Source organism: Nannospalax galili, unplaced genomic scaffold (genome assembly GCF_000622305.1).
Source record: "Nannospalax galili isolate Female #2095 unplaced genomic scaffold, S.galili_v1.0 scaffold390, whole genome shotgun sequence".
Taxonomy (NCBI): domain Eukaryota; kingdom Metazoa; phylum Chordata; class Mammalia; order Rodentia; family Spalacidae; genus Nannospalax; species Nannospalax galili.
The window spans coordinates 5,875,626-5,886,680 of record NW_008330777.1 but is presented as its reverse complement, the minus strand read 5'-3'; the positions used below and the strand labels follow the sequence as shown (position 1 = coordinate 5,886,680).

General features: G+C 36.5%; 1 pseudogene; it reads right to left on the bottom strand.

Moving 5' to 3' along the window:
- Positions 1-8,520: 8,520 nt before the first annotated feature.
- LOC103749587 lies at positions 8,521-9,118 on the bottom strand (annotated as a pseudogene).
- Between the last annotated feature and the right edge of the window lie 1,937 nt (positions 9,119-11,055).

Sequence of the window (11,055 nt, the reverse complement as noted above, 5' to 3'; positions counted from 1 at the left end):
ATTGTGTTGATTGACTTCTTTTTTACATCTCTACTATTTTTCTACTTGGCTCTCTACTTTAGGACATTGATCTGAATAGACCATGTCTGTATACTTTGTTTGACTTCTACTTGGGATCAATGAGTGGGGAATTATGTCAGGTAAGAAAAGACACAAAAATTAGATGTGGAAATTTGGTACCCTCAGGTTTTCTCAAAGGGTGAAAGATACTTCTGTACATTCTCACAACCAGAAGTCCCAGATCCTCTCAAATCAACTCTGAAAACATGATTGCTTGCTTCTGAGTTCCTGTAACTGCTCCTTCTTCTGGTAGTTTTTTGCCTACATGTAGGACCAGCCCTCACTGAGAGTTTAAGGGAATTGCATTATCCTTTGTGGATTCTTCTCTCCTTAGTCATAGCTTTCAATAGTCTTCTAATGGAATGATTCTTGGATGCTGACTGACGTAACAGGTTGTTTGTAAACTTCTTTTCATCTTGTATAGAGCAGTTTTAGATATTATTTTCCTACTTGGCCTCTCCAGCTCTTAAGACAGCCAAAGTTTTATATCCCCAACCCAATGAACCCACTTGAAAATGAAATTGGAGATTTTTAGAATATATGGAGTAACTGGCATCAGAAATAGATGATGGGATCTAAGGCTTGTCTGCTCCTATAATTGAGAATCTTATTTGTTGGGAACAGACAGTTTTAGCCACATACCTTCTATTTGCTAAGCACATACAAATATGGGAACCAAAAGGTAGCAGTGAAGGTGGACCCCCTTTGAAGAATTTTCCTTCTTGTTAATACAATCTTGCATATAGTAGTAGAGAATGGTCCCAGTGGCCAATAAAGAAAAGTTTCCTCAAATTAAAAGTTAGTGTCAGGGCCAGGTAATTGGACCCTAAGTCGACTACTTCTTTTAGGCTTCTCATGTTTCTAAATCAACAAGAAGAGAATTTACTGGGATTCCTGATCTCCTGACTAAGAAGGCTTCTGAACAATGACCCTTTTACTAGAAACTAGAAAACTCATTGGAACACTTCCTTATTCTTGTTACTAGCCTGAATCAATGGAACTCTGGCAACTCATGCTATCAAATTCTACAGGAAGAAGTTTGGATTATCACACTGATGAACTCTGTCCATCAAGGTCACTGGAAGATGGCAGGGAGAATATGAAGTAAATGTATTGTGGATTAAAGCAGTTTTGATCCCACCTTGGGATTTCAATAAACAAAGAAAAAGAAGACTTAGCAGTCATATTTTACACTAGCTCTTTTTCCTTCCACTTCCTCATAAAAACAATGGTTTTGATGAGTACTTTAGGTTTCAGATGGGCATAGGACTGAGTTTACATGCTGTGGTACTTTCTTGTGTGTCTGTAAGAGAGGACACCTGTCACCTAGGCCAGAGAGAAGTCTGTGCTGAAAAATCAAATTATAAATAGTGTCATAAAGCTTGTGTGTGTCCTTCAGACCCAATGCCCTTGATCTTCTGGGGAAAGAATCTGTATTGACTCTTAGTAGGTTGTTCTGTTCTCTGGCATCTAGATGATTTTGGACAAAAAGAATCCCCAGTTGCCAATGAATGGGAAGAAAAGCAGCTGTTTATTATTCCAGTTCTTTCCATAAAGAAGTCCTCAAGTTAAGGTTGTTACATTCTCAACTTTTTAATTGTTTCCTTAATAAATTTTCCCAAGTTGAACTTGATGGAAACTTATTTCCTTCTAGTATTCTGACTTACCCACCATGTGGTATTTTTGTTTGTTTGCATAGGCATAATTCCAAACTGATTTATCAGTCTTAGTCATGTATCTAACATGCTATTTAATATGAATTTATATGGTAAAATATTTTTTATTCAGACAATTAATCTGCAGCTTAAAAGTCTCAAAATTTATTGTTAGTTTAATAAAAAAATGGATACATTTTGACCCAAATGAGGTCAGCAATGATACAGGGTAATATCATTTCACCATATCTGACTTTGTTTTTAGAGACTTGTGTGGTAATTTGCAATCTAGTATACGAACAGATCAGAAATTTAAATGTTTCCGATATTTTCATTGTTCTGCTAATGTACAGATAAAAATCATGTGTATAACTAATGCCTTTACTTATTTAGCAGAATATGCTGCTATTTCTGAAAACTAAGTCTTCTGTTTATAGTTTATATATTTTCAAATATATAATTAGACCTAATTTTAATTTTAATAATAAATATTATATTTGAATTGACTATATCATTATTATTGTATAGTTTCTGAGTTAACAATGGAGTGACTGACCTACTTTTCTTGAACTAAAATAAACTAGCAATACTTATTGACTAAATGAAATCTAGGCTAAAATCAGCTTTAAATATCACATAGTAGATCTGAGACTTCATCAATGATCATATGCAAAACATAAACTGAATTCTAAGCATAAGACAATGTGTTTAATGTGAGATTGTTGACAATTCTTTTTCTTTAATTTTAAAAAGTTGAATTAATTAGTGTGTGTATCTGTATGTATGTGTGTATATGTGTGTGCACCTGCCATGGATCACTTGTGGAGGTCATTGAAAAACTTTCAAGAGTCAGTTCTTCTTCTACCATGTAAGTCATGGGAATCAAACTCAGATTTTAAGGGTTGGTAGCAAGTGGATTTTCCCACTGAACCATCTTCCTGGTGCATGCTGGTAATTCTACTTTTATTTTATGTTAATTTTTCTGTCTTTATTTTTAACAGAAAGTAATACTTAAATGTTTTTTTAAAAATCTTGTACATATGAATGTTTTGCCTGCATACATGTAAGTGTACCATATGCATACAGTGATGGAGATCAAAAGAGGTCAACAGATCTACTAGAACTGGAGTTACAGATAGTTGTTGGCTGCCATGTTGGTGCTGGAAAATGAACCTGGGTTCTCTACAAGAGCAGCAAGTCCTCTCAACTGCTGAGCCACCTCTCCATATCTTTCCATTTTTTGTTTCATTTCGTTTTCTTGTTTTTTATTTTTTTTGACATTTAAGGAAAATTTTATTAGAGTTTAAAAGAAAAATCCTCAGGGTAGCAAAGCTGTAAATCTTAGCAGCTGCCTGGGCATTCCCTCCTGTGAAGAGGTAACCCTAAAATCATTTAGGAATCAGATAAGAGCCTCCAAATACTTTTGGCATTTCCAGCTTTTGGTAAAGAAAAGGCTAGCAAGAGAACCAAGGATATTTTTGGCTTATAACCAAGGAAGAAACTGTTATTTTGGGGTCTTTTTACCCTAAACTGCCTAGTCAATTCCTCTCCTGTTCTTATCATCCACGTACCTCTGAAGAGGTTACCCTAACTCCCATTATAGAATTAGGGTGATGACTATCCTAGCTTTTCATAGCTGAAAGGGGCTATGGGTATGTCAGTCAAGGTATCCCTCTAATGGGACTATCTAAAAGATCCCAAGATTGCAAGAAGTGTTATCTGTAAGGAAGAGATATCTTTCTCTCGTTCCTGAAAAGACATATCAGGGAAAAATAAAGGTGAGTTTTTCATTTTACAAGCCCTTGGGCAGGGATCCAGAAGAAGCCAGAACACAGTATACTTTTAAATGTCAAAATCAAAGTTGATTAGAATCTCTTTATTGGCTCACAATCACATCTATCTATTTGGGCTCCTCCTCAGTTTTCTTTTGGCCTCCTAGGCTGGCCTCTGGAGTGAAGAACTCAGGATCTGTTTTCAGACACTTTGATAACTGTTGCAATGTCTATAATTACACTGTGATATTCCTCCCAAAAGGCTTCTAGAGAAGAGTGAGAAGAAATTTAGCTATCATTTAATTTTATGTTAAAATAAGAATTGGTTTTTCTCTCTTAAGAACAGGTGGGTTTTACAATGCTGAACTGAGTAAATATTTGAAGTCATATCTGGAAAGCATTTCTCTTATCAAAAATAAAACCATTGGTGAGAAATAATTATCAAAATAACATCTCACATGGATTTATGCCTAATGCCTGGGAAGTGCTATCCTTTGGACTATTGAAGGCGCTTTTGTCTCCTTTAGCCTTTCTGTTATCAATTGGTCCATCTACGTGAGGATAAGTCAAAGTCTTTACTTGGTCATGTCTTCACTTAGAAGTATTGAAGAAATTTCTTCCTCTGTGTTGACTCTCCTCTTTGTAAACTGGACACTGGTTAGAATCCATCTGGTGTGATTCCTGCGGCTTTCCTGAACCAGAAAATAGTTACAAAACAATTTAAGAGATGTCCCACAGTCCCTGGAACCTAGTTGAACTTGGAGGGCAAGGGAAAAAATATTACCCCTTTAAAAATCTTCTGCTCAAATTAGTATAAGCCTCCAAGAATGGTTATTGAACACCTAGACTACCATTTGCACCTGTCTGGTATATATTTACTACTGTGCAATATTTGGAATATTTTGAGTAAAAACCAAGTGCTCTTAAATAAATGTTGATTGGGCATATATTTTGTTTTTTTTAAAAAAGTCTTTGGAATTGTTACCAAGAGTAAATCAATAACTTCATTAATTTAAGTAGTGGTTTGATTGAAATTTAAGGTTTGAAAATTTAAGATCGTATATATCATCTTCAAGTCTCATCTTATACATACCTTAGTTTTATTTTATGTCATCTTTTTTATACAAAATATAAGTAAATATTTTGCTATAAATGTGAAGTTTAAATGAGTAATGGTCCAGCTACTGAAGTCAATGATCATAATATTTTAGGATATAGTGATAAAACTTATTTTTCTTAATTTCCCTTACTCTAATAAATTGTCTTGGGTTAGTACATTTGTTTTTGAAGTCTGTGTATTTCAAATATGTTATATAGACCATGGACTTATGAAGAAGAAATATATATTTTAGAATTCAATGACTTTGTTCATAGTGATATGTTTCCACATATTTTAAATACATGAGTGTATATGTACATTTTTTGACCTAAGCATTGATGAGTTTCTATTTTTATAGTACCCATGAATTTCTTCTTTTTATGAATTGTTTCTTTGTTCTTTCTTTACTGCCTATAAATCAGAAAGGCAGATTAGAAATTCAATAAACTTCTAAAATAAGTGGATAATGCAATAATTTGGTAATGCTATTACTTTACTATATTTTATTGTAATGAACATTAGTATGTATCATAAAGAACAAAAATCAAGCTCTAAGCTATAATTTTCAATTACAAGGAATTCAGATATAAGGAATAAAGGGAAACAATACCTCCTTGATTCTTCAAGGTAGTCTTGAGTTTATGGCTGTCAACTTTGCTTCACTTGCAGATACCTTTTTCCTTATAAAATTTGGCCTTAGTAGTTCAATGAGGACACATATATGCTAAATAACTAAAACAGAAATTGACATGCAATTAGTAGCATCAAATAAATACAAATCACATACCGTTGTCCTTCACAATTTGGTTAAGTTTAGTATTCAGGACAAGCTTCAAAGAAGAAGTGATGATTTTACCAGATACTAAAGAAAAAGTAAGATTTTAATAGAGACAAGATTAAGAGCATATAGTTCATCCAAAGTAGACCTAAAGTAAATGGAAAAAGTATCACCCATGTTACAATTGGAGACTACAAAGAAACAGTTTTTATTCAACAACATAACTGATTTTTTGAACCTGCTCTTACTGTGCAGAGGGAAAAATTTACATTTAGTTTACGATCAGTATTAAATTTTTTCTACTAAGATAATTAAACAATATCTTTCAAAGGTTGATATACTAAAGGCAAAAACGTCTCAGCTTTCAGAATTTTTAGTCTTCCACTCAAAATGCTGAATATTAAAAAGTACTTACAATGTTTCCAGTCTGAATTTTTATGAAAGAAAATGAAAAGTAACACGTTTAATCGCAATCCCCTAAAACTATTGTGCGATAAGGTCTCTCTGTAGCCCCAGCTGGTCTAGAACTCACTATGTAGCCCAGGCTTGCCTCAGTCTCATAGAGATCTGCCTACCTCTGCTTCCCAAGTGCTCAGATTAAAGGCACGCACCACTGTACTGGAAAAACTTTATGTGTTTCAAACCAACAGTGATTTTATCACATCTTAGGTGAAAGATGGGTGAACGTTGGTGTCCATGAGATTCAGCAAGGTAATAGTTTTGGAATATATTTGATTTGGGCTAAGTGATAAGGTCAATTTTACTCTCATGCAGAGTTTTGTCATTGCTATCCATCTTCATGTAGAAATGGCTTCTCCTACTGTCCCCTAGGACAGTTTACCAACTCATATCATGGAATTTCAGGACAAGAGGATTTGTTATAAAATATGTATGTTTTATTGCAGCAACAAATAAGAGGAGTATGTGATAAGAAGTTGAGGAAAATCAAAGAAAGATCTAAAGTAATGAATTAGAAGCTATTTTAAAAATCCTTAATTTTACTCACATGAGTGTACAAAATTTCACAGGGAATATTTTTCTATACTCATATAAATAAATGATAGAAAGACAGGCCAGGTAGAAAGAGACATATTGCTAAAAGTTGACCTAAATTCTTATTTTGTAGGCCAAAATTATTGACAATTAAATCTGAAATTATTGATCAATAAAATTGTCAGTCTGCTAACTTTCAGTGTGTTCACAGCAAAACAATGCTCTGGATAACTTTGTCTCAGCTCAGGTGTTCTGTGGCTCTCCATTTAAATGAGTCACCTAGTTAACTGACCACTTTAACTGAATAGAGAAAGTTCAGATATCAGCATCCTCGGCTACTTCCTGGGTTCCCTTCATTCAGGTAAGAACTTTGGGGAAGTTGAACCTTAGCGTCACTGTTTAAGTATTTCCTACATCTGCTACTATGGTTCCACTAAGACATACATGACAGTAAGAAACACTTGTGATAGAGTTTAAATCCACAACCCAAATGGGCTCTTCCTGCCAGCCAAATCCTACAAAAGAAAAATCAGCCAAATTTAATCTTACTTTCTCTCTCCGTGCTGTTCCCTTAGTCCCGTTAGGAAGGGATGAACTGGAATTAACACTATGCTTCTTTATATTAAGAACAAAATGCTTTAAAGAATATGCATCATAGAAGTAGATTTCTTCCCCATTTTATGACTTTGTTATTGTCCCTTAAAATGGTAAACTAGAACTGAAGTCTACTGGTAATGATGTTCTCTCCCCATAAAATAGTTTTCAGGTGCCTTGCTAAAGAGAACGAGGTTTTATCCTTTCTTTCCCAGGAGCTATAAACCTCTTTGCTTGGCACTAAAAATGGGAATTGGAAAGTAGAGTTAATGCTGAAATTAAAATACTTTTGTTTAACAATTGCAAAATATTAAACACACTACAAACTTGTATCTTCCAGTAGTTAAAATTTTTTTCCTTATTTGTTTTTAGTGACTTTTCAGAGGAAAGAGAAAATTGGTGTAGATACATTTAACCTACTTTGAAGGTTTACATGCTCGATTTTTTTCAAAGTTTTAAAATTACAACAACAGCAAATTTTTTCCCAAGAATGAACCTTAGTTGTTTATTTGTTTGTGTGTTTTTTTAAAAGATGGGAGGACAAGTGTGTAAGTTTCCCATTTTATTAAAAATAAGAGAATGATAACTCTACAGGTCCCCCCACCAGCTCCCGATGTGAGACATAAGCACTACTCCTAGATATGGATATATGCATATACACATGCTCTCTAAATCTACCTAACAAATTTAAATCCACTGCAGAATCTCAAGGTCTACACCCCCCCCACACACTTAGAAAAGACTTAGAAGTTGTGGCAGCAGGTAGAATTGAAGTGGCACCAAGCAAAGCTACATCCTACACAGGAGTAAACAAAACAAAATCCTCCTAAGGATACAATCCATCAATCCTGTGGAAAGCACGTTTCCATAGGGCATACTGATGCACTTGGCTGACTCTCCACCCCTTCTCTCCCCCGAAGTTTCCACTCTCATTTAACAAGAGACTGCAGCTGCCACAAAGACTCCTTCCCTATGGCTAATGAGAAGCTAGGGCTTCTGGAACCAGCTGTTACTGGGATCCCCTTCCCTTCAAGACAATGGGGAGCCACAAGGGCTGACTAACAAATGAAAAGGAAGCCCCTGTGCCCCCACTGCTTCCCACTGGGAGAAAGCATCGCAGGGAGGGTTTTTCTAGCCCCCTCCTTGACCACCTGAGTAGAGTGCCACCCTCTTCTCCCCACCAAAGTTTGCAAACTCTCATAAAGGGTACTCAACTTAAGAAAGCCTTTAAAGATCTTCCCACAAACCTTAGTTCCTCGGCTCCCTCATGTAGCAAGAACAACTTGTTTTGTCAATTGTATCTACCTTCAGAGTAAACAAACCACCCTCACCTGCAAAACACACAACCCCCACATCCCTAATCCCATAAGATGGTTAACAGCAAATCAAGAAAGCGAAATAGAAGTACATTCCCATCATTACAAATATGAGATCTGTTGTTCTTACACAACTGTCTAAGGAAAAAGGAATTATTCCACAATTTCTGTCTGAGGAATCCAAACTCTGGTCCTTATAAAGTCAGAAAAGAATGGGCAAATGGCTACAGATAAGTTCTAGAGAGAAAAGTATTTACAGAAAACAGGAGAGGAAGAGGAGTCCATAAGCAGAGGCTTCATTATCATTTCTTGGGACCCTCTTGGCACTGAGTTTGGCTTTGGGCTTCACTGGTTTGGTCTTCTTGAGTTTGGATGCCTTGACTTGCTTGACTTTGACAACCCTGGGCTTCAAGGGCATGTCGGTTGGCTTCTTGACCTTCTTCACTGAGGTGGCTTCTTACCTGGGTCTGTGGAGGCATCCTTCTTGGGCTTGGCTGCCTTCTGTGGAGTGGCCACTTTCTTAATTTCCTTCTTCTTCTTGAAAGCCACTGACTTCTTGGACTTATCACCCATGGCCAGCTGGAAAGATTCCAAAGCACCCACCCTTTTGTTTTGCTTTGAGGAGACATGGGTGATGATCAGACACTTGATCTGGGAGTCATTGTTCTCACCCACCTTGTAGTAGTTCTTGATATGCTTTTGGATGGACTTGTAAGAGGAGCTGGTATGGTTCTTCTTCACCTGGATGGTAGCCACGATCATGTCTGAATCCTTGGGTGGTCTATGGACTTCTCGGAGGGCTTGGCTTACTTGGTTTTTGCCACAGGGGTGATCGTGGAGTTCTTAGTCATAGTGGCTGAACTGCTCCTGATGTTGAGGGAGTCTTCCAAAGGGCTAGCTGGTGTTAGGGGCTGAGCAGACGTTGACTTGGGATCTGCCCTCCTGCCTGACCACCAGTCAGGCAAAAGTGTGTCTGTCAGGGACACAGTCAATGAATCAAACTAATGGGGCCACCTAAGCATATTAGACTTTCTAAAACTTTTCTCTTTATAGTTTCCTCATTGTGGTAACATGAAGCTGACAAATACACATGTAAAGGAAACTTGAAGAATCAGTATTTTCCTTCCTAGTTTAGGAGTAGAGGAAGACAGGAGATATTCAGATAGTTATGACTGATCGAGTACTAGAATCTGCCACACTCACATGAGGCTCTTCAGAGTGAGTCCACTGTGGTCACTGAAATAAATGCTTTGATTTGGGTTAACACATATGTTAAAGAGAGTCTTTACAATCTTTATATGTCATGTGGCACTAATACTATTAAATATTAATTTTAGCATATAGTTATGGAAATTTGTCCAGGAACAAGCCAGTAAATTTTGGTCAAAACTGTAAGAAACAGGTAAGACATCCAAATACATCATGAAAGATAAGACATTCAAAATACAGCATGAAAGAATTTTATGCATTATTAACTTTTCAAAAAAAAAAAAAAAAAAAAAAAACACCCAACTATTTTAAGTTGAAATTCTGCTACTGAAATCTTTCTTCACTGTGTTGCCTTACCTGGGCTGAGACTTGCAATATAGCGCAAGCTGGCTTCAAACTTATAGAGAGCCTCCTGTCTCTGCCTCTCAAGTGTTGGGAATAAGGTATGCCCCTGGCCATTTGAACCTTCTTGAAAAAGTTCTTTTGTCAGTAAATCTAAAGGAATAACAAAAGAAGAAATGAAGTAAGTTCAGTAGCCATTAACCCACCAAACTAGTTCTCAAAGAGCTAAGGACAATAAATGAGAGATTAATGTCTTGCTGTAGTATGATAAAATTGTAGGATATATTGAAGGAGGCAGAAAGCAATACTGTACTTGTGGTAGCATTCTTTCAACTCTATGCTCCCAGCCTTCTACTAAGGAGAGGGAACAAGGAATACATCCAGGATTTGAAATGTCCGTAATGCCCAACCAACACTTCGTATAGACTTTACAATGGCAACCATAATTACTTTGGTGGCTGATGTTATCACACTATTCCTCTAAACTTGGGTTCAAAGCAGGGAACATGACTGAACTTGCTAGAGATCTGGGCAAGAGAGCTTTTCTTCACAGCCCAGTGCCAGGTCAACTGAGGGGAGATCCAACACCTGGTAGAAACTGAAAGCCCTTTGATAAAGTCTTGTCTCACAGGTGGAGCCTCTTATTTAGCCTTTGGATCAGACCAAGCCTTGTAATCTAGTGGGAAAATTCTTTGGACTTATATTAGTTCTAGCCTTTAAAAGGGCTCAGAGCATACTTGACTTTCTGTTGAGATAGCGTAGGCTCCTGTGGCTGTGAAACTCAAGTAAAAAGTAGTTTAATGTCAGCTTTGGTAGCCAAGGTACTGTCTTCAGTACCTGTCTCTGTAACTTGGACAGCAAAGGGCTCAGATATGGGAAAAGAGAGCAGTAGTCTAGTAAGTTCAACTAATAACTTGACATATTTCACCACCAAATTTGATATGGTGGGCCTCCATAAACCCTTGAACCTCTTCACACCCTTGCAGCTGTGGATCTCAACAGAGATCCAGATTAGTAGCTACTTTCACAGCAAAAGTCCATTCTTCACTAATATAAATTTAAATTCAAGCAGGATATTATGACACAAAACCTAATTTCCCAGGAATAAACAAGATAGTAATAGTTACTTTGACTAGAATTGTGGTGCTTAACTTAATAGTCCCTAATGGTCTCAATCTCTAGTCCTTTAGCCCTACTTATGTACAAAGACTCAGTGCTCTTAACTCTGAGCCAGCTC